Source organism: Lithobates pipiens, unplaced genomic scaffold (assembly GCF_037356315.1).
Source record: "Lithobates pipiens isolate NorthernLeopardFrog02 unplaced genomic scaffold, aLitPip1_a1.2 Scaffold_16, whole genome shotgun sequence".
NCBI classification, from domain to species: domain Eukaryota; kingdom Metazoa; phylum Chordata; class Amphibia; order Anura; family Ranidae; genus Lithobates; species Lithobates pipiens.
Genome location: NW_027507748.1, coordinates 589,376,903 through 589,398,844, shown reverse-complemented (window position 1 = coordinate 589,398,844; position 21,942 = coordinate 589,376,903). Strand labels below are relative to the sequence as shown.

The 21,942-nt window shown below is 42.2% G+C and overlaps 1 protein-coding gene across 2 annotated transcripts in view; it reads left to right on the top strand.

Annotated features, from left to right (window-relative positions):
* The window catches only part of TNS2 (tensin 2), a 275,183-nt gene that overhangs the window by 43,752 nt on the left and 209,489 nt on the right, over positions 1-21,942 (top strand). The window contains exon 1 of one of the 2 annotated variants that reach the window (XM_077483898.1): positions 1,330-1,392. The exons of the other annotated variant lie outside the window; for it this stretch is intronic. The gene's annotated coding sequence lies outside the window, so the exon portion shown is untranslated. Of the gene's footprint in view, positions 1-1,329; positions 1,393-21,942 lie in introns of those variants that run through there. 2 annotated transcript variants of the gene reach the window in all.

Here is a 21,942-nt window from a genome sequence, read left to right as displayed (position 1 = left end):
TTTCTGAATTGTCCGCTGCAATATTGCTGTCTCGCTATAAGTCACTGATCTCCACCATTACCAGTAAAAAAAAATAAAAAAATTTCCATAAATCTATCCCATAGTGTGTAGATCAGTGTTTCTTAACTTCAGTTCTCAAGGCGCCCCAACAGGTCATGTTTTCAGGATTTCTCTCAGATGAAACAGCTTTGGTAATTACTAAGGCAGTGAAAACATGACCTATTAGGGCGCCTTGAGGACTGGAGTTGAGAAACATTGGTGTAGATGCTATAACTTTTGCACCAACCAATCTATATACACTTAGGCCCCTTTCACACTGGGGCGGTTTTCAAACGCTATATCGCTAAAAATAGCGCCTGAAAAAAACAGCCCCTTTCACTCCAGTGTGAAAGCTGGAGGGCTTTCACACTGGAGTGGTGTGCTAGCAGGACGATGAAAAAAGTCCTGCTAGCCGCATCTTTGGAGCGGTGAAAGGAGCGGTGTATTCACCGCTCCTACCCATTGAAATCAATGGGGCAGTGCGGCTATACCGCCGGCAAAGCGGTGCTTTGCGGGCGGTTTTAACCCTTTTTCGGCTGATAGCGGCCGCAGACCGCCGCTAAAACGGCCGCCGACGCCGCTCCCGCCCCAGCGTGAAAGGGGCCTTATTGGGATTTTTTTAATATGTAGCAGAATACACATTGGCCTAAATTGATGAAGATATTAGATTTTTTTACATTTTCTATTGGATATGTTTTTTTATCAGAAAGTCAATAATTTTTTGTTGATAGCGCAAAAAATAAAAAAACGCAGAGGTGATCAAATACCACCAAAAGAAATGAAGAACATACATTTTATTTGGGTACAGCGTCACACGACTGCGCAATTGTCAGTTAAAATAATAATAATCCTGGTCATGAAGGGGGGGTAAAACCTTCCAGAGGTCAAGTGGTTAAAGGTGCCCTTTCAACCTTGTTGACTCTTCTTTAGGATCAATCAACTTCTTCTACAATGACAAGGTATGTGAAATGACATTTTTAGTGAGCATGCAAGTCAAAAATAACCACATTCAACATTGTTTCTGTCAGGTCCATGGATACATTAACATGTCTGCAAAACTGTGTGTAGCACATGTGTAGTGTGGGTAGCACATGTATAGCGTGGGTAGCACATGTAGTAATGTTTAGGTCGGGATAAAAGTCCTGTGTGTATAATGTGGAATCCTTCCCCCGCATTGCACTGATTCCTTTGAACAGCCCCCCTCACTCTCTGATCCTTTAGCAGCCTCGGAGATGGGGGAGGAGCACGCTGGGTAGGGGGTCTTTGCTTTGATGCTGAAAAGGGGACAGAATTAGAAGAGTGGACGGAGGAAGCAGGACTACAAGCGACAGGCTCTAGATTAGGAGGCACTCGGTGAGTCCTGCACAGTATTGCACTAGCTCATAGTATGTCCATTCATTTGTTTTGCAGCTTGCGATTTGCTGGAAGGGAAGATTTCACATTTAGTAAGTTATTTCTTTGCTGAAAGGGGCTTTATTTTAGGATGTGATATATGTAGATTCATCCAAGGCGAACCTACAGGTGTGAGTAGAAGGTGCACTACGGCACACATACAGCATACATCACCTTTGTGAACACCGTAGAGGAACAATTAGGCTTTTAGTGACATTTAAATAGTTATTAATAGTTATTATTTAAACCTCACTAAAAAGCTTCAGATCAGCTAAGGAATAAATAGGGTGATGTGTGATTGTTGCTGCAGTATAACTTCGATGTTGTTTCAGTTGATCTAAGCACAACCAAACTCAAATCAACTCTGCAAGACAGCGGCAGTCCATCCATGTAACATACATAGCCTTCACTGAGCATGTAACATACATAGCTGTCACTGAGCATGTAACATACATAGCTGTCACTGAGCGTGTAACATACTTAGCTGTCACTGAGCATGTAACATACATAGCTGTCACTGAGCGTGTAACATACTTAGCTGTCACTGAGCATGTAACATACTTAGCTGTCACTGAGCATGTAACATACATAGCTGTCACTGAGCATGTAACATACTTAGCTGTCACTGAGCATGTAACATACATAGCTGTCACTGAGCATGTAACATACTTAGCTGTCACTGAGCATGTAACATACATAGCTGTCACTGAGCGTGTAACATACTTAGCTGTCACTGAGCAGGTGAATTGGCGTTCATATTCATTTCATAACAGAAATATGTTTTTTCTCCATCATCACTTGGTAAACCAGTATGACCACCCACCCCATTACACTCAGCCTCCATTCACAGCGATAGCTGCAGCCGCTCATTTTGTTTTAGCTTTTTAAAAAAAATTGGCGCGTAACCATTCATTTGAATTGGTCTCCCTCCGCTCCAAAAATGTTCCAAAGAAAGCTCATGTACCAAATCTTGGCACAGGGTCAGGAGCGTTCACAGTTGCGATTTTTGCCGCAATTGTAGCATGTATTGTCCCTTGACAGTCGTGGCAAAATCGCCCAGCTTTCGGGGTGCCATTAAAAAATAATGGCATCGCAAACGCATTCCGCACAGTGTTAGTTTTGACATAAAATTTCAATTTAGTTTTAGTTCTAGTCTTTTGACTAAAATGCCATTTTCGTTTTAGTCGTATTTTAGTCATCTGAATTGTTTGCGTTATAGTCGTATTTTAGTCAACTAAAGTCAAATGGGTTTAGTTAAATTGTAATGCATTATTTAACCACTTCAAAACTGGGCACCTTCCCCTCCTTCCTGCCAGGACAATTGTGAGCTGTCAGCGCTGTCGCACTCTGAATGACAATTGCGTGGTCATGCAACACTGTACCCAAACAAAATTTTTATCATTTTCCTCCCACAAATAGAGCTTTCTTTTGGTGGTATTTGATCACCTCTGGGGTTTTTTTTTTTTGCTCAACTAAAAAAGACCACAATTTTTTGAAAACATTTTTTTTTCTTGGTTTCTTTTTTCTAAAAATTTGGTTTTCTCCTTCACTGATGGGCACTGATGAGGCGGCATTGATGAGTTGGCACTGATAAGGTGGCACTCATGGGCACTGATGAGGAGGCACTGATATGTAGAATTGATGGGCACTGATATGCAGCACTCATGGGCACCGATAGGTGGCACTGACAGGCAGCACTGATGGGCACTGACAGGCAGCACTGATGGGCACTGACAGGCGGAAGTGATGGGCACTGACAGGCGGAACTGATAGGCACCGACAGGTGGCACTGATAGTCAGCACTGATTGGCACTGATAGGTGGCACTGATTGGCACTGACAGGTGGCATTGATGGACACTAATAGATGGCACTGATTATGAGTTTTTGTACGTCTTTTGGTCCATTTCAGGTCCGACTTCAGCCCAAAATTCGGGCTGAAATCGGACCTGATACGGTGAACCAGGACGCAGCAGACCACTACTGTGAGCCGCATGCGGCTCATATGTGAACCCGACCTCAAACATTGTTTTTCAAAATATGAATCAGCCAAAAGCAGCCACATATGATTAATGATGAAGTTGGTTTCCTTGTTTGAATTGTGAAATGCTTTATTAAATTTATTTAATAATAATAATTATAATAAATTAATAATAATAATACTTTATTAAATACGTTTATTGCATACACACCGTACACACGATCAGAATATGGTACAAAAAATACAGATTTCATATCGATCATGCAATAATCTGATCGTTAGTACACAGCTTTCGTACAAAATTTTTCCGAAGGGACAGACACGAAAATCTTTCTTACGATATCAGATCGCTTAATCAGGACAGTTTTCGTCCGAAAATACAATACAAATACATTACATCACTTCCGAATTTTTATTGTGGTAGGAGTTTTTTCGTACTTTAGTAACCTCTTAATTTTCAATATGGAGATTGGCAAGCAAAAAAAAAAAAAACAGACGATCGTTTGTCCATTAATCTCAGGCTTTAGGATAATCATAAACATTTGCCCCAGGGTTATTCCAAACTGAGCATTTCATTGGGGCAGTGCTTTGATCTTATCTCCTGATACCACTCCTCACAATATAAAAGGAGTCTGTACTGAGGGGGTGTGAAGGCTGTCAATTACCTCTGCTTTTCAATGTGCTACTTACCTTCATCTCATGTTAATCAATTACTATTAGTACTTATAAGTCACTTAATTACCGTATTTGCCGGCGTATAAGACGACCCGGCATATAAGACGACCCCCTAAAAACCTGCACAGTTAAAATGTTTTGCCCGTACTCACCGTTTAAGACGACCCCCGATTCCGAGGCTTCCGACGCTTCATATCCCTCTTCTTCTTCGTTCTTGCTGGAGCCATTTCCTTCTTCCTTCTGGTGCTGGAGCCAATCACGGCGAGCAATGTATTCTATTAATGAATACAAAGCCTGCTGGGATTGGCGGAGGCTGTTACATCATCAGCCCGCGCCTCACTCTCAAAGCCATTTGGAGCAGGCTACTGTGTGTAGCCTGCTCGGATTGGCAGAGATTCCTGCTCCAATCCGAGCAGGCTCTGTATTCATTTGAATACATCGCTCACTGGGATTGGTTCAGTGGTATATACTGTATGTAGCCGAAGCTACATACAGTATTACCGGACAGCCAGAAGGCATCCCAGCAGCGGACCCGGCGTATAAGACGACCCCTCCTTTTTGCTCAGTTTTTTTAAGTGTAAAAGGTCGTCTTATACGCCGGCAAATACGGTATAACAAATACACATTAGGATTTTAAAGGGTATCTATACCCCAAACCGCTATACCCCAAACTTTTTTCAGTTTTGAGCCTTGTACACACAATGAGAATATGGGACAAATGATCGTTCATTTTTTTTTTTTTCCGCATGCTAGTCTCATATCGAAAACGAATAAGTTACTAAAGTTACGAACATTCTCATACGACCAAGTGCTACTTCAGAAGTTATTTAATGTATCGTATTGTATTATAATGTATTCTTTATTTTTCAAGTATGCACAGTCATGGACACTAGAATTTTTTTTTGGACACATTTTTTTCTGGATTTTTTTAAACCCAGTGTGCATGGACCCTTAACCCTTTTGCACACTGCAGCTTAAAAAAGCTAAGTACAGCATTTTTTTTTTCATTGATCTAAAATGCAGTCCATTGTTTAAAATGCGTCTGTACACACAGGTGCGTAAACAAGTGCTGTGTATTCTTACAGTAAGTAAATTTAAATACACTAACAAACTGAAGCTAAACTCCAGACAATACTTTAAAATCACCTTCTGTGGGTGGGTGGCTTGCTGGCTGGTACCATGCTGTGGGTGGCTTGCTGGCTGGTACCATGCTGTGGGTGGGTGGCTTGCTGGCTGGCACCCTGCTGTGGGTGGGCTTGCTGGCTGGCACCCTGCTGTGGGTGGCTTGCTGGCTGGTACCTTGCTGTGGGTGGCTGCTTGCTGGCTGGCACCCTACTGAGGTGGGCTTGCTGACCGGCACCCTGCTGTGTGTGGTTTGCTGGCTGGTATCTTGCTGTGGGTGGCTGCTTGCTGGCTGGCCTGGCACCTTGCTGTGGGTGAGTGGGTGGCTGCTGGCTGGCTGGCCTGGCACCTTGCTGTGGGTAGGTGGCTGGCTGGCTGGCTAGTGTGTCTGTCTCACCTCTCTCTTGGCGTGTACTGCAGTGGTGAGGTGAGGGAGGCCAGGTCTTACAGATTACAGTACTGTATAAAAAAAAAATACACACCCCCTTTTCCCTAGTGGTCTGTCCAGTGCCCTGCATGCACTTTTATTTTATATTTTCTGCCTGGAATTTGGACATTGCCCATAGCAACCAAAAACTGTCCCTTTATGTCAAAAGTGATTTTAGACCAACTGGAAAACAGCTATAATAAATTATAATCACTTGCAGAATTTAGCGATAGCGATTTGTGGGGAAATTCGTCATCAAACACTAAATCTAATGACAGCGACAATTCTGCAAATGAGCAAATTTCTGTGTTTTTGGATTTGATTACATTATTGAATAATTTTTATTATTATTTATTATATTATACATTTTATCATACCCGGGATGTCTGCTAGACTCCGGTTTGAACAGATTTAAGAGAGTTATTCCTAAGAATTGCAGGCCTACAGTATAAAACGCCAAATTTCCATGCAAAATAATTGTACCGCTTTCAGCACCTAAAATCAGAACTAATCATACTGTCAGGGAGGTTAAAATTGTGGATATCAGCTCGCAATAATCAGCCGTACCGATTTATCGGTCAACCCCTAGTGGCAGGAATATTGTATTGTATCACTGGTGTTAGTGGGAGAAATATTGTATTGTATCACTGGTAGGAAAAGTGCCCCGACGGCCAGATAAGGGCAAGCAAAGGGCCACATCCAGCCCCTGGGATGAAGTTTGGAGATCACTAGTCTAGAGGAAGCAGAAGGAATTAAGACCTGGCGGTGGACCTGCACTAGTGTCCATGTTGCTTACATTGCAGCAGATAACTGGAGTTGTGGACACCTTGCCATCAGAGCTATACCAGGTTGATAGACATTGTATCCTAAAACTATGGGCATTTATATGCAGTTGCTTTCCAATCCCCCTTTATGTGGCCATCTCTGCTCTTTTGGAAAGGTTCTCCACAAGATTTTGGAATATGTCTGGGGGCTCATTCAGCCAACAGAGCATTTGTGAAGATGGGTACTGATGTTGGACACAAAGACCTGTCTTTCAATTGGCATTAAAATTTGACAACCTCCAGGTGTTAAATAGGGTTGGGGCCAGGGCTCTGTGTAGACCATTTGAATTCCTCCACAGCAATTTCATCGATCCATGTATTTATGGAGTTGGTTTGTGCATAAGAGCAGAGTCATCCTGAAACAGAAAGGGGCATTTCCCAAATTATTGCCACAAGGTTGAAACGTACAATTGTCTAAAATATTGTATGTAATAGGTGTGATTATTAAAGGGATGACGTGGCAACCCTAGTCCACAAGCCTTTCACAGTATATAAGTGCTGCAACAGTTCCTACACATGTTCCCCGTCTTTTTTTAGGAGGTGCAATATTTTGCTTCACCATTACCAAAGCATTGTTGTAAACGGAGTGGGACTTTGTGGAGGAGGGGAAATTCAGGTTTTGGAGACTCATTAAATGTAAAACATGTCTTGTAAAATGTCAGAGATGCTAAAGAAGGTAACTCTACTATGGCATAGCAGAGCAGTGCTGGGGGACTGATGCATTAAGTGTTGAATTACACGTCATATACATTTGTGCATCAGAGGGGCTATCTGGGTCAGATGACCCAACACATTCATACGTCTGCCTATTTTTGTGTGGCCTTACCACTCTGCTAATTTTAAATTTAGAGCTTGTCTAGTCTATTTCTTGCTGCACACAAAACCTTGCTTTGTTTAATAAGCATAATCTATTTCAGTTATCTAGGGATATATGCACAATCTCTGGGAAAACGAGTTTAGCTTAGCTATGCATTACACAACTTCCTCCGGCTTTGGCAGTTTTGGTAAAATGATTCTCTTTAGCATTGCATGTACACAGATGTTTATAGCTAAGTAATACATCCGTTTCCAGGAGAAAAAACGGGATCATTAATCTCAGTGACTAACTATTAAAGCTGGAAATATATGTTCATCCATAAAATATTGTCCTTTTTCATAAGTGATATACACCAAGAGCTTTGTGAGCCCAAAACAAAGAAAATAGTACCACTTGAATGCCCCCAGAAACCTGTATTTGTAAGTAGACCAGCATTTTTCAGCCAGTGTGCCCAGGCACTGTGCCTTGAGGTTTCTTCAGGAGTGCCTTGGAAAAATGCCTAAAAATTGCCCAAAAATTGTATACAAGCCAGCGTGTGGATGAAGGCTGCCTTTTAGTTACACTAAAGCCATATACACACTATCAGTTTTTCTGCTGAGTTTTTCCTTCAGATTTACCAAAACCATATAATATGAGGGCAAACCTTAGGAGTTTCAATGTGTATGCAATCAGGCAGGCCCTTGCACTACATGGTTTTGGTAAACCTGAAGGAAAAACTCAGCAGAAAAACTGATAGTGTGTATGGGGCTTTAGTCACAGGTTTTCATTGTGCACCATTACAACCTTCTAACTCAGCCTTTCTCAACCTTTTCAACACAGAGGAACCCTTGAAATAGTTCTCCGGTCTTGAGGAACCCCTGCTAAAAATTAGAAACTTACAACTCATGATATATTAGTGTGATGGTCAGTGAGAAGAATGGTCCTTACACTTGTGGTGATTGGGAAGAATTACCTCCTTACAGATAGCTAAAAAGATCAATGGTGTCGGTGGAGACACCATGGAGAGACAGAAATTGCCCAATGCTGGAGGAACCCTAGGGTTCCACGGAACCCTGGTTGAGAATCACTGTTCTAGCTGCTGGTGTCCTAACAACCAGTGGCAACATCAGTTGATACGGAGGATGTTAGCCGCCTTCATAGCATCTTAGTTTGACCCTCCTCTGCCCATCTCCATCAGAGGTGGAGTCATATTAGCTTAGTGATGGAGAAACATTGGAATATTAGTCAGTACCTGTTTAAAAAAGTACTGTCCATAATTTTTAAAAGGTGCCTCGAGATTGTCCATAATTTTTGAAGGGTGGTTTGACTGAAAAAAGGTTGAGAAACACTGCAAAAGACTGGGGCAAGACAGACAGGACCAGCTTGTCAGGCTCTAGTAGACTTCAACAAAATGGTGGCCACACAGACACTGACTCTTTGTTGCATGAATGTGAATAAGCTGAGTAAATGGTGGCTTTAACTCCTGGTCTCTACCTGTAAAGAATGCCTCAGATGCGTTTCGCCCTTTTTGGGGCTTAATTGTACTATGCTTAAGCCCCAAAACGGGCAAAATGCATCTGATGAGTTCTCTACAGGAGGAGAGCAGGAGCTGAAGCCATGTTTTACTCAACTTATTTACATTCATGCAACATGAAGTCGGTGTCTGTGTGCAGAATGCCACCATTTTGTTGAGGATGTCTTAATTAATTTATTTAGCTACATCGATCTTTTAATTGATGGATGGGCAGCAGTGCTTCCAATACAAAGATAACTTATAAAAAATATTTTTGGTCAGGCCGATGTTAAAGTGGAAGTAAACCCATGGATTTAAACAGTAAAAAAAAAAAAAAAGGCATGCCGGGAATGCTAACTGCACATTGGCTGTTCTCTCAGCCAAACTATCAAACCATCCAATGGCTGGTGTCATAACGAATCACATGTGCAGCACCATAGCAGTTGAAGATTAAACAGAGGCAAAGATGGCAGCTTCCTTGGCTGAAAACGATAGGGGAGTTTACTTCCACTTTAACCATTCCCTCATTACCAGATAAAGAGATGGACGTGGTTTCACTTTTCACATAATCCTCTAAAACTACCAATAGGTCTTATTTGGTTATTGCCAAAAATCTGCAATTGCATGTGATTAAAATGACATTTGGTATGTCTGCAGATATCCAAGATGTTAAACCACCTCTACTAGTAGAAAAGGCTTTGGCCCAGGATAACACTTTATAGCCTGTAGCTGTCTTCTCTTGATAAGAACGGTGCTAGAAAGGTCTCCAGGGCACAACATGCAGGGCTTAATGAATAAGAGTGGATCTTGTTGGATCATATGGCAGGCGGGTGTCAGCGGACACATCTGCCCATACAAGTCAATGGGTGGCCTGCTTGGATCCACCTGATAAACGGACAGGCGGATCCAAGTATGTGATAGTGGGGCCTTAGGCTGTATTTGGTTTTTTTTTTTTATTTTGTTTAACATTTTTCATGAATTTTAATTTGAAATCAATAATAAAGTAAGCCTGGAAGTATACTTGGCCAGTCATTATATTTGCATGTTTTGACACTGTTCGCTCTTGCAGTGTCCCCTGCCCAAACTAAGTACATTCAGCTGTTATGTACAAACTTCATCTTTGAGGTTGCTGTCTTCAATTGACATGTCTATGTAATTAATCGATCACAGTACTTGCAAGGTAAGAACTTGAACCACTGTAATGAATTCCACGAATGGACATAGATTTTACATAAGAGGTGAACTGCACTCGTTTTAGGGGTCACGCTAACTACTGTATATGACCAGTGTAATAAAAACATTACCAGACCTGAATGGATATTTGCCATGAGTTGCAGTTCAGGGTTTGAATAATTGGAATTGGAGCAAGCTCTATTTGTACAATGCAGGGGTGATGAAGTGAAAGTGGCAAAAAGTGTAATGACAGTAGTTGGGTGCAGCGGAAGACTATATGGATCCCAGGTTCTGATGCACATATTGTGGAAGAGCCCAACCCTTCTGCACCAGTACATTCTTCCATTATCCTGTCAGTAACTAATTATGGAGGCTGTTGTAGCAGGATGCTCTTTATAGTTTCAAAAGAATAGCTGCAAAGAGTAAAAGCTGTGGTTTTAGAAAGGCAAGAATACACAGATCAGGGATACCTTAATGACCACTGACACGTTAAATGAATAACATTGATTACCTTGTTACAATGCATCTGAAAGTCAGTGGGGTGTATAAGGCAGCAGGTAAACATGTTGTCCCTGAAGTTGATGTGTTGAAAGCAGAAAAACTGGGCATAGAAGTTTGTTGTGTATGGGGCTGGGTAGCTGCAGACTGGACCCGGGTGCCCATGCCGACCCGTGTCCACAGCCAAACGTGGCTACAATGGGCATTAAAACTGGACCAGGAAGCAATGGAAGATTGAGGCCTTGTCTGAATAATAATGTTTTCTTTTAAATCATGTGGATGGTCTGGTGTGCATATTTTTGCTTACCTGGGGAAGAGATGGCACTAGGATGCACTAATGGAGGAAGACAAGCCAGTGAAGGAAGTGTGATGCATTGGGCAATGTTCTGTTTTGCAAACCTTGGGTCCTGCCATTCATGTGGATGTTTCTTGACATGCACCAACCTACCTAAACATTGTTGCTAACCAAGTATACACCTTCATGGAAATGGTATTCCCTGATGGCAGTGGCCTTTTTCAGCAGGATAATGCCCCCTGCCACACTGCAAAAACGGTTCAAGAATAGTTTGAGGAACAAGAGTTTGAGGTGCTAACTTGAATTTGCCAAATTCTCCAGATCTAAATCCAATCAAGCACCTGTGCTGGAAAAACAAATCAGATCCATGGAGGCTCACCTCACAACTTGCAGGTCTTCTAGGGTCTGCTACTGACGGCTTGGTACAAGATACCACATCATACCTTCAGAGGTCTAGTGGAGTCAATGCCTTGATGGCATTTTTGGTGGCAAAAGGGGGACCTACTTAATGTTAGGTTTGTGGTCATAAAGTTATGGCATATCGGTGTATGTGTGGGCCCTTGTACAAGGATAGGGCTTTGACCCACTAAGCATGAATAATTTTGCCACCACTGCCACTGAATTGGCATTAGAACAGAGGTCAAGGTGTTATGCCCGGTATAAAATATACACTTTCAAAAAGCCCCCCCTGTTAATAGAAAGCTGTAGAATGTTTTCTTGGTTTTAATAGTGCAAAAGTACATTTTTAGGGTTGCTGATCTACAAGCCATTAAAAAACAAACGACTGTTTCTCTTTTTTTTCGGTAGTATCAACCTGCTGAAATCCATTATCATCTCCTCATGTTTCTAGTTGCCAAATGGAGCCTGCTGGGATCAGTCATGTAATAGTAAAATGAATGAGTGTCCTGGAACCTGCGCTCTGATGTTACACAGCTGTGTTCCCTACACACCGCTCCCCGCGGTTTATTCAGAACTGGGCCGCATTGTGCAGCTGCTCTACCAAACTTCCCTCAGGAGAAACAATTCAACACATGTTTAGTTATCACTGGGAAATGACAGCCCTGTTTCTCCAGGCCTCCCAGAATATAAACTTCACCTCTGGAGCTAGAAACAATAAAGTACACCTCTGATGGATAAGGGAAGATAATGGAGAAATGAAGTGAAAGGGGGTGGGGGAGGGGATATGCTGTCAGCCAGAAGATGCGGTTGAAAATTGGTGTACCAGAGTGGTCCAGAATTCAAGGATACCGCAATGGTGCTTGCTGTCCCATGACAGCTGTGCTTTACCAAACTCACTTCGGGTTTTCTTTACCCTCAATGTAACTCCTAAGATCAAATCTTAAAGGCAATACTACCCAGAAAATAAGGGAAAGAGAAACCATGCTAGGCAAGAATGATGTTGCATGGTGGCTTTTCAGTAATGCCCATCGCCCTTGGAGTCTTCTGAAAATCCTGTGCATGTGCAACCTCCTCTCATGACCTTGCTCAGGGTTGGCAATTGGCTGCTCAGTTACAACGCACCGCATTGTAGCCAGAGTTATGCCCTGTACACACAGTCGGAAATTCAGACAGAAAAGGTCCGATCGGATTATATTGTCGGAAAATCCGATTGTGTGTGGAAATTCCGACGGAAAAAATTTGAGAGCAGGTTCTAAAATTTTACGACAAAAAAATCTGATCGAACTTTTTCCGATCGTTTGTAGAGAATTCCGACGGACAAAGTGCCAAGCATGCTCAGATCAAATTACGAGAGCCAAAGCTATTGGCTACTAGCCTCTACGTAGTCCCGTCGTATGCAACGAACGTCACCACGTTCCGAATTATCAGATTTTCCGGCAACTTTGTCCGAACGTGTGTACAGGGCATAAGAAGATGATGAACATCTGCCCTACAAAATACAAGATGTTTTGTGAATGCTAGAAGAAGAGCGCTGTCTCTAGTATCGGGCATTAATGAAGCTAGGATTTTTATAGTTTACAGCAGCAATCCAGACCTACGGTCATCATTATTAGAGGTAACTTAATTGACTTTTGTTTTCTGGAGTTCCGCTTGATAATATTTTGTTGTGACAGGGTTGCTTTACCTACAGAATATGCTGCAAAGGAGCACAGGACCTGGCTGTACTGTCTAGTAGGATCATAAACACAGGTTGTCTAAACAGTATTACAAATTACTAGAGATACACCGATACCATTTTTGGTACAAGTACTTTTTTTTCAGTACTCGCCGATACCAATTACTGATGCCAATTACCGATAACTACCACAACTGTTTTGTTTACCCTTCAGCTGTCGGCAATAGTACAAAGCATTGAAAAGTTATTTACAAATTAAATAATTTTTTTTTTTTTTAATTATGCACTTTTTTCAATGTGAAACGTGTAAATATGTTAAAGGTGTAAAAAAAATATTAACGAACAAAGCAAACAAAAAAAACATCTAATTATTAATAGTTTATAAAATAGAAGTGAACAAAAAAAAAATCTGCAGGGAAATAATAATTAGATAGAGAAGGAGAATAAGCAGTTAATTAAGGCCGATTAAGGAGTAAAGATAGGGTTAGCACCTGTCCAGGATTCACCCGGACTGTTCAGGTTTGGAAACACAGACATCTCAACCTGCAAACTTATTTCAGGGAGGTGGCACTCTCCCGCCCAAAACACCCCCCCCCCCCAACAGAGGGGAGAGCAGCGAGCAGTATACAGGGGATATCAGTATACAGTGGGGCAGAGCAGTATACAGGGGGACAGCAGTATACAGGGGGAGAGCAATGATCAGTATACGGGGAGAGAGCAGTGATCAGTATATGGGGAGAGAGCAGTGATCGGTATATGGGGAGAGAGCAGTGAGCAGTATACGGGGGAAGATAGCAATGAGCAGTATACTGGGGGAGAGCAGTGAGCAGTATACTGAGAGAGAACAGTTATCAATATACGGAGAGAGAGCAGTGAGCAGTATACAGGAAGAGAGCAGTGAGCAGTATACGGGGAGAGAGCAGTAAGCAGTATACGGGGGAAGATAGCAGTGATCAGTATACGGAGAGAGAGCAGTGATCAGAATACGGGTAGAGAGTAGTGAGCAGTATACGGGGAAAGAGCAGTGAGCAGTATACGGGGGAAGATAGCAATGAGCAGTATATGGGGGGAGAGCAGTGAGCAGTATACGGGGAAAGAGCAGTGAGCAGTATACAGTGGGGGGCAGAGCAGTGAGCAGGATACAGGGGGTAGCAGTGGGCAGTATACAGTGGGGGACAGAGCAGTGAGCAGTATACAGGGGGAGAAGTGGACAGTATACAGGGGGGGCAGAGCAATGAGCAGCATACAGGGGGGGAGAGCAGTGAGCAGTATACAGGGGGGAGCAGTGGGCAGTATACAGGGGGGAGAACAGTGAGCAGTATACAGTGGAGCAGAGTAATGAGCAGTATACAGGGGAGAACAGTGAGCAGTATATGGGTATGCCAGTAAGCAGTATATGAGAATAGCAGTGGGCAGTATACAGTGGGGGGAGAGCAGTGGAGTCGTTTCAGGGGAGCAGTATACAGGGGGGAGCAGTGAGCACTGGCAGTATAGGGGGGCACAGTAATGGGGGGAGCAGTGAGCAGCATGAAGTTTATTGACCATATTAGGGAGCTGAAAGATTGTAGATGAAGAGAACTGATGCAGGAGTCACATATCATATTGATGGAGGTGAAGACTTCCGGGGTCGCCATGGATGTTCCTCCTCCCAGTCCTCTAGCATGCAACTACCTGTGCATGTATGTGAAGATGGCCACACCTCTGCCCCAAACACCAGCTCAGGAAGCCCGTGGAGAAGGTTCCAGCTGGGAGAGAGACCATAGGGTCTGCCAGCCAGAGGAGGCTACACATTGGGGGAAAAGCTAGACTGCACAGCTCCCAGAGGAAAACAGAGGCAGCCCTGGTTGCATGGTGTCATACAGGTGCCCACATTGATCCCTTGCAGCATGGGAGGGGCGCAATTGCAACCCCTGAAGGTCCTCCAGTGGGTAGGAGAGGTGGCATATGAAGGAATTGATGTGTGCAGGAGAGAGAGGAGGAGAAGAAGCGGGCATTCAGCAATGGCAGGAGAGAAATGGACACATCGGTTCCTTCATATACCGCCCCTCCCCTGTCAGAGTGTGACAGGACGCATCGGGTTTGCAGCCAGGATATCGTATAGCACTCGTGGGAGCCGCAGATTAAATGCGGGAGTCTCCCGCACTCGCGGGAGACTTGGCATGTCTGGAATCATATCAAAACCGGACACATTATTCAGACAGGAATGTGGCTCAGAACAGGGCTTGACAGGATGGTGAGGGGGCACTATGTGCACTGCATTACTATTCTCTTTGGAGTGCCCAAGGGTGTCCCAAGCCTGTTATAGTGTATACTTAAAAAAAAAAAAAAATTACTGTGTGCTGCTTAAGTGTTGGGGTTTGGGTTGAAGAAAAAGTGGCAACACTAGGTAAAGAGAAATTGCAGTTTGTAATAAAAACATCTTTGCTATTCTGAAGCTTCCCTCCAACCACTTTTTGCATTATTTTATATATACTGTGATTCTCTGCTTGCCAAATATGCTGCAGAAATCTCCCTCCACTGAATCTGGCTGCATCCATTTCAACTGTGGGCAGCCGAAGCTGCTGCCTGTTCACTTCCTGGATTTACACAGACACACACAGAGGCACGCCTCCAGCTCTGCAGCTCTCATTGGCCCTCTTATGACTCACCCCCCCCCCCCCCTCACTTCCTCGCAAACTCACAGGAGAGTGAGAGAGAGAGCTGTGCATAATGTCATAAACCTAGGCTTTTTACCAGACAAGAAACAGGAAGTCGGCTGTATAAGGTATTTATTGGCAGAAAAAAAAAGTTTTACTATGCAAAGTTAAGGGCAGAAGATTTAATTTGTGGAAAGATGAAAAATGACTGAAGTTCCACTTTAATAAATGATTAAACAGAGGAACACTTAATAGAAGACAGATACTTGACAATGTTTCTTTAAACTGACTTCATTTACAGACCGAAGTTCATCTGTAGACGAATAAACAGAAAGATACAAACTGTTTCTTTTTACCTTTCTCTTTCATCTTGTTTATAAACATTGCCTGGCTGCTTTATTTTTTGACAGCTCCAATTGCTGGGTCTTCATTTTACACTTCAGCTGACAACAGGGGAATCCCACTGACAGCTGAAAGAATTGAGCCTGATAGTATCGGTTTCAGGTATCGGAGGATTTGCATGAGTACTGATACTTGTGCAAATGCTTAGTACTGGTGCAGCCCTAATAATTATCTTTGCAGGTAACGCAGTTCACATCTATGTGTCTCATCGGTGCATTTAGCTGATTGCCTGGAGATTATTTTAGCTTTAGCGTTATCCCATAAACGTATATGTACTGTATACTAACATATGCCTAGACCAGCCATTCTCAACCATTTTACCCCAGGGGAACCCTTAAAGTAATTTTCAGGTCTCGGGAACCCCTGATAAAACCCATTGATTGGGCGTCAGTGGGAACAATGCCACTTACTTTGATGGTCAGTGAGAACAATGCCCTTTTTACAGTGATGGTAAGAATGGCCCCCCCCTATAGAGAGCTAAAAATCTCATTGGTGCCATACCACTGGCTCCTCCAAGTGGCATTGGCTCAAAACTATGTAGGCACCATCAAATAGGTGGTAAATCAGCCACAGCTCAAGGAACCCCTAGCCACCTCTGGAGGAACCCTGGTTGAGAAAGGCTGGCCTAGATAATGACATTTGAGCTTGTATACTAGACCCCGGGTTTTTGACAAGCTCCACCAGTAATTCGGACTGTGCAAGTGATGGCCCAAAATAACTTCTTTTCAAGGCTCCTTGGTGTGTATGAAGACAAGTGGACTTTTGTTCACGAATCAATTAACTCTTTCAAGTGAGTCATTTATCCCGATATAGATCAAATAAAATATGTCTACAGAGTAATTCTGTTATCATGGCCCACAGGCATGTACCCAAAACTGTGAAACTGTTTAGCAGCAACAGACTCTCATAGTATATCAGCAAACAATAATTGATTCATGATGATTATGTTTTCTAGAACTTGCCTAGAACATAGGGGTGATCATGCCTTCAATACTAAGTTCACCTTCTGAACAAGCACATACATGTTACAACCGTATTTAGGGTGTAACGTGCAACATGCTCAGCAACCCCCCTCTAACCTGTGATCCTCTCCCATGCAGCCGCTGCCACATTTTAAAATTGGCGTGGCTGTGCAGGGCTCTTATTCATTAATTCACAGGGATCTGTGAATGAATAAACTACACGTCCCATCTACCACTGCAGCATATGGCTTGAAGTTCTTAATGGACTTTGAAAGCGCTAATGAGCGCCCTCATATTTCATTGACACTTCCTCCAGCTTTCTAACAGGAAGCCTGTACTATACAGGCAAGAAAGCTAGAGGAAATGTCTGCAGGAGCCTGGCATTGTACCCACGATCCACGCAGGTGTAAAACTTTGCAGGCTTCTTTAGAAAAAAATAATAAATGCTAATTTTTTTACCTGCAAAAATATGTGCATTTATTTTTTGTTAAAGGTGTTAATGTATACAGATTGCCACCTATATAATACGGAGGTCAGAGCTGCATGCACATTCCAGTTGCCCGCGGGCACTCAGTTGGCTCAATGAACCTTTATGCTCAAGTTCCTTCTTTCAGTTTCCTAAAAACTAGAAATTTACAACCACATAGAGCTGCACGATTCTGGCCAACGTGAAAATCACGATTTTTTTTGCTTAGAATAAAGATCACGATTCTCACGGCGTAACCTCATCTTTCACATTGTACAAAAAGGAATTGGGCTAACTTTATTGTTTAGTTTTTTATTAATTAATTAAAGTGTGTTTTTTCCCCAAAAATTGTGTTTGAAAGACTGCTGTACAAATATACTATGACATAAAATATTGCAACAACCCCCATTTTATTTTCTAAGGTCTCTGCTAAAAAAAATATATATGTTTGGGGGTTCAAAGGAACTTTCTAGTAAAAAATACAGATTTTAACTTGTAAGCAACAAATGTCAGAACAAGGTTTTCGTCTTTACTTGGTTAAATTTCCCTCATTTACAGACCAAAGTTCATTTCTTTGATCTAAAAGGACAACGTGTTACAATGTTTCTGTTTATCTGTCTAAGCAATGCTGTCATAAACTAGGCAGGCTTTTAACCTCTTCTCATTGGTACCTGTCTATCTGCAGTCTGCTCTTCTCTACAGCTGTTCATAGTGCTGAATTATAAAGCTTGTCTGAGAGTTCAGAAAAAAGGGGGTGGAGAGCTCTGAGAGCTGATTGGAGGCAAGATACACATCCCCTTCACACGGCACACATGAACAGAGCTGAGGCTGTCAATCAGCTGGAGGCCTGTCACCATTTTTCTCTAGGTGTCAGAAAAACTTGTCAGAAGTGACTCATGCTGATAGCTGAGGAACAAATCAGCAGACAAAAACGGCACTTAGAGCTCTGGACTGAGACAAGTACACACTCTAGAGGGGTATGCTTTTTTCATATTTCATGTCTGAGGTTTACAATCACTTTAAAGTGGCAGATGTGACGCAGGATGGGGGGGGGGTGGGGGGGGGCAAAGGATTACATAAAGTGGAACTATAATTATAATATATATAAATCTTCTGATTGTGATGGGCATTTCCCTCTTAGGGCTCATGCACACAGGACGTTTTTACAGCTGCTGTTTGGGGCATTTGACTTTTTTTTTAACTGCCTCTAAAAGCCCCTCCATGTTAGCCTGTGTGTCCATGCACACATAAACTGTCAGAGGCGTTTAGATGCATAAGCGTTTATTGACAGTAAAAAAAAAAAAAAAAAACAGCCAGCCTGTGCTTCCAGGAGCAGTTAAAATTAAAAACATAAAAAAAACGCTGCTAAACGTAGCTAAACGCGTAAAGCCACGTTTGACGTTCTTAGGCGTTTTTACATTATAGGGAGTGTTTTCAATAAAAAAAGTCCAAAACAGCTAATTCGGGAAAACGCGCAAAAATTATAATGTAAAAACGCGGCTAAATGGAGCGTTTTTAGTGCTGCTGTAGCGCTGCCGTTTTTAAAATGTCCTGTGTGCATAAGTCCTTAGATATTTGTCACTGGGATAGATGTTCCCTTTAAAAGAATTACCCTTTCCTCTTGTTCCAATGACAATTCTAACATTTTTGATCTCAGTCGCTTGATCTGCCCATTACCATCTTATTCTGTCTTGGTAATAATGGTGACCAGGACAAAAAGAGAGGGGGTTCTCCCCAGCAGGGACACACATAGCATTAGAACTTCAATGCATTTGGCTGTTCATTCAGATACGGTATTTTATGTGAAGGAAAATGGGTCTGATAAGATGGTTTGTAGTAAAAGGGTCCGAACAACCGTGACATTCATATGTGAAAATCTTTCAGGGATTTCTGGAACAGAGAAATGCTGTGATTCTGTGTGAGTATTGGGATGGGGGTGCATTTTCTATATGCAGCAGACTTCCTGTGCATAATCCTATTTAAGCCCTTATAGAAAAAGCCTGATCCTGTTGAATAGCTGCATGGTAAATGTAACTGTTAAAACCACAGTTTTATGGTTGGAAATTGAAATCTTGATTTCACAGATCGGGTATTCAGTACCAGCAGTGCTGATGCTTCTCAAATTCCAATCAATTGCCATTTTGTTCTCTTATGCCGCGTACACACAATCGGAATTCTCGTTGGAAAAAGCTCTGATGGTTTTCCCGACGGAATTCCGCTCAAGCTGTCTTGCCTACACACGGTCACATCAAATTCCGATCGTTTATAACGTAGTGACGTACAACAAGTACGACGGGACTAGAAAAAGGAAGTTCAATAGCCAGTAGCCAATAGCTTCTGTCTCGTAGTTGAATCTGAGCATGCGTGATTTTTGGCGTGTCGGAATTGCATACACACGATCAGAATTACCGATAGAAAGTTTTTCTGTCGGGAAAATTGAGAACATGCTATCAATTTTTGGCTGGCGGAAATTCGGACAGCTAAATTCCGATGAAGCATACACACGGTCGCATTTTCCGATGAAAAGCTCTCATCTGTCTTTTTCTGGCCGGAATTCCGAGCATTACAAGAAAATCATTTTATAGTCATTGGGATTGATCATGTTGGTGTATATTGTGAAATATGACGGCTCCCTTAGACAAGTGTCAAAAGTATCCGATGTGTCTGCTATTATGTCGCAGTCCCGGTAAAAATCGCAGATCGTGATTAAAAAAATAGTAAAAGTTAAATAATAATAAAAATGCCATAAATCTATCCCCTATTTTGTAGGCGCTATAACTTTTGCGCAAACCAATCAATATACGCTTATTGCAATTTTTATTACCAAAAATATGTGGAAGAATACATATCCGCAAAAATGGAGAATAAAAATAGCTTTTTTACAAAAAAAAATTGTATATTTATTATAGCAAAAAAGTGCAAAATATTTTTTTTCAAAATTGTCACTCTTTCTTTTGTTTATATCGCAAAAAAAAGTGCAGATGATCAAACACCACGAAAAGAATGCACTATTTGTCAAAAAAAAAGGACATCAGTTTTGTTTGGGTGCAGCGCCGCACGACTTCAGACTTGTCAGTTAAGGCGATGCAGTGCCGAATCGCAAAAAATGGCTTGGTCATTCAGCAGCCAAATCTTCCAGGGCTGAAGCGGTTATTCTGCTTTTCTAAATACACTGAGGCTCCATGTACACGGGACGTTTTAAAACCTCTCCTGAACGATTTACCTTGACAGGTAGTAACTGACGTTTAAAAAACAAACGTTGTGCCGCGTTTACATGTCGCGTTTAGCCGTGTTTAGCCATTTTTTTTTTTTTTTAGAAGCGTTTTTTACATTGGAAAGAAAATTGTCAAAAATGTTTCTCCATTAAAAACGCCTGTAAACGAAAATGCGGCTAAATGCGAGTTGCCATGTTTACATGCATTTACAAGCTGTTACAGGTGTTTGGTGTTTCAAATTCCTCTGAACATCCGTCCTAAACGCATTTTTGTGCTTTCCAAAAAAATCTTCTAAACTCAATTGCCTATAAACGACTATAAACGACCCTGTGTACATGTATTGATAAGATAACACAGAGGAGAGTTCAGGGGCAGCTGAAAAAAAAAAAACGCTAACTGCTCCTAAACGTCCGTTTACCAGCAGCAGTGTACAAGAGGCCTTATGGCCCGTATACACAAACTGAAAAGTGGACGAAAAAATGCCGCTTTCTAAGCAATCATACAATAGTCGGATCGTTAGTACAGAGCTTTCAAGAGCCGATAACGACAGTTAATCCGATATTATCCGAACGTACAAACACGAAAACGTTTCTCGTACGATACCAGATCGTACGGTTTTCATTTAATCAGTGCAGTTGTCCGAAAATACTGAGAAATACACTACAACACATGACAACCTACAAGACAATGTTCATCGTTTTAGTAACCTCTCCATTTTCGCATGCAAAAATCAAAACATTGTGCAATTAAACTAGAATAAACCGACAAATTGTAAAATATGGTCTATATAGTCAAATAAAATAACATGCAAGTAGAAAAATACTAACCTTGGACACGGTCAGAAATTCCGACGGAAAAGGTCCGATCGGATTATGTTGTCAGAAAATCCGATCGTGTGTGGGCACTATCGGACTTTTTTCGTTGGAAATTCAGACGGAAAAAGTTTGAGAGCTGGATCTAAAATTTTCCAACAACAAAATCCGATCTGACTTTTTCCGTTCATTTGTAGAGAATTCCGACAGACAAAGTGCCACGCATGCTCAGAATGAATTACGAGACAAATGCTATTGGCTACTGGCCTCTAGGTAGTCCCGTCGTACGCAACGAATGTCACCTCGTTCTGAACGATCAGATTTTCCGACAACATTGTCCGACAGATTTTGTGGTCGGAATGTCCGACCGTGTGTACAGGGCATAAGGGTTATGAACCCTGTGTGAGGGGTTAGCTCGGTAGCGGGTGTGTGTGACCCCCTGGATGGGTTCACAACACAAAGTCAGGCACAGCAGACAGCGGTGTAGGTTCAAAAAACAAAAGATCCGGTTTATTTCTGCTACATGCAGTGATACATAAACAGCCAAACAAAATAAAACAAGAAAATAAATCCTGGTCAGCTTGACCTCTAACTACACACGTAGACTCCCTGTCTAACAACTGGGCACAGCCTTGTGCTGCC